Raw genomic sequence first — 2,919 nt, forward strand, 5'->3', positions numbered from 1 at the left:
TCCCTCTGGGGGTCAGACAAATATATATCATATGATTTCAGGCTTTTTAAACTATGGGAACTTGTTTTGTGGCCCAAAGTTTGGTCTAGCTTGAAATGTCCAATGTGCACTTGAAAGGAGTGTAAATATATGCTGCCACTATTGGGTAGAATGGTCTATAAATGTCAGTTACGTCAAGCAGCTGATGGTGTTCAAATAGCCTCTGTCCTTACACATTTCTCTCTACTCGTTCTATCAGTTATTGTGAGGAGTGTTAAAATCTTCAACTATAATTGTAGATTTTTGTCCATTTCTTTGAGTTTTATCAGTTTCTTCCTTCTTTTCCTGCCTTCTTTTGACTGAGTGACTATTTTATGATTCTACTCATTTGCACCATTGGTTTTTATTTTTAGCTATACCTTTTAAATTTATGGTGATTTAAGAGATTTTAATATATATCTTTAACCTATTACAGTCTACTTTCAAATATTACACTATTTCACAAAAAGGGTAAAAACCTTACAACAGTGTACCTCTATTTGTCCCTTCTGTCCTTTGTGGTATTTGTTGCTATACTTTATTTCTACATATAAGCCTCATGCTATGTTATAATTATTTTTGCTTTAAACAGTTAATTATTTTTTAGGGAAACTTTTATTTTTGACATAATTGTAGATTCACATGCAGTTGAAAGAAATGGTACAGAGATTCTGCATACACTTGACCCACTTTTCTCCCATTACTACATCTTACAAAACTATAGTACGACATCCCCACCCAGGGTATTGACATTGATACAATGAAGAGTCAAGACATTTCCATCATCACAGGGATCTCTCATGTTGGCTTTTTATAGCTGCATCCACTTTCTCCCACCCCCATCCCTCCTTAAACCCTTGCAACCACTAATCTATTTGACATTTTCATATTGTATCATTTCAAGAATATTATATAAAACTTTTGGAGGTAATGGATATATTTATTACTTGATTGTGGTGATGATTTCATGTATATATGCATATGTCCAAACTCTTCAAATTATGTACATTAAATATGTGCAGTTTTTTGCATATCAGTTATACCTCAACTGAAAAAACAAACACACATAAAACAAGGTTATATATTGATCGGTTGATGAAAACGTTGTGACCAGAGGTTCACAGGAGCCTAAACCTATATTTCCCCTTGGGCTGTTTTTCAGTACCCACTAATTTAGTGCTTATGGTATCATTATAGAACACGACTACTGTGAATAATAAGAATTGACAGTGTTTAGGAGGTAAAAATATAAATAAAAGCAAGGAATTGATTACCTTAAAAAATAAAATAATATTACATGAATATAATCAAACATTATGTAGCTTTTTGGGATTTCCTTTACTTAGCATAATTCTTTGGAAATTCATTCAGCTTGTTGTGTATTTCAGTAGTTTGTTTCTTTTTGTTGCTGAGCAGTATTCCACGGTAGGGAATGGCTAAAATTTGTTTAACCACTATCTAGTCGTTTCCAGTTTTTAGTTATTATGAATAATGCTTCTACAAATATTCATGTATAAGCTTTTGTCTGAGCACAGGTCTTCATTTTTCTAGGAAAAATGCCCAGGAGTACAATTGCTGAGTCATGTGGAAATTGCGTATTTAATTTTTTAGGAAACTGCCAAACTGTTTTCAAGGGGGCTGTGCCAGTTTACATTCCCACCAGTGATGTATGAGCAATCCAGTCTCTCTGTATCCTCCTCAGCAATTGTGTGTTTTCACTATTTTTTATTTTATCCACCCTGATAAGTGTTTAATGGTATTTAATGATTTGATTTGATTTGCTTTTCTCTCATGGCTAATGATGTTGAACATCTTTTCATGTGCTTATTTGCCATCTGTATATCTTCTTAGGTGAAATGTCTTTTCATATCTTTCACCCATTTTGCAATTGGATTGTTTGTTTACTGTTGAGTTTTGAGAGTACTTAAATTTATTCTAGATACTAGTCCTTTGTTGGATATGCAGTTTGCAAATATTTTCTTTCACTTTGCAGTTTTTTATTTTCTTAATAGGGCCTTTTGCAGAGCAAAAGATTTTAATTTTGATGAAGTCTAATTCATCTGTTTTTTTATTGTGTTTCTGGTGTCAAGTCTAAGAATTCTCTGCCAAACCCTAAATCCTGAAGGGTTTTTCCCCGGGTTTTTTTGTTGGTTTTTTTTTTCCTAAAAGTTGTATAGTTATAGGTTATACATTTAAGTCCATGACCCATTTTGCGTTAATTTGCATATAGGGTGTGAAATTTAGAACATGGTTCCTTTTTTTTTTGCCTATGGAAGTCCAATTGCTCCAGCACCACTTGCTGAAAAGGCTGTCTTTTCTCAATTGAACTGCTTTTGTACCTTTGTCAAAAATCAGTTGTGCACATTTGTGTGGGTATATTTCTGGATTCTCTGCTCTGTTCCACTGATCTTTGTGTCTATCCCTCCACCAACACCACACCATCATTCTCTTCCTTTGTAACAGTTTTAGTGAGATAGAATTCATAAACCATGCAATACATGTGCCATCCTCCAGGAGGGCAGCATTTCCTGACAGTCCTACCTAGAGAGCCACAGCGAAGAGGGAAATTTTTCCCAAGGGAATTTGAAACTCCAGTACTAGAAGAGAAAGGGACAGATGCTGTACAGCAAAAACCACAGGGGCTTTCTCCAGGCTTTCAGGATCTGGCCCTACCCTGCTTCTCTAAGCCCCTTTTCTCACCACCCCCCATGCCTCGCAGTCTGTGCTTCAGCCACACTCCAGTGTGCCACGTTCCCTCAGGCCTCAGTGCATTTGCACTTGTTTTCTCTTCTACCAGGAACCACTTGTCACCGTCACCCCCCTTCCCCGCAAAAACACATACAACAAACTTGGATAATTTCTACTTCTGCTCAAATAACACCGCCCCCCTCCCCCCACCCC

General features: G+C 36.2%; 1 protein-coding gene across 1 annotated transcript in view; it reads left to right on the forward strand.

Moving 5' to 3' along the window:
* The window catches only part of SNX31 (sorting nexin 31), a 61,583-nt gene that overhangs the window by 46,536 nt on the left and 12,128 nt on the right, over nucleotides 1-2,919 (forward strand). The window lies entirely within an intron of this gene.

Source organism: Lipotes vexillifer, unplaced genomic scaffold (assembly GCF_000442215.2).
Source record: "Lipotes vexillifer unplaced genomic scaffold, Lipotes_vexillifer_v1.1 scaffold10, whole genome shotgun sequence".
NCBI lineage: Eukaryota > Metazoa > Chordata > Mammalia > Artiodactyla > Lipotidae > Lipotes > Lipotes vexillifer.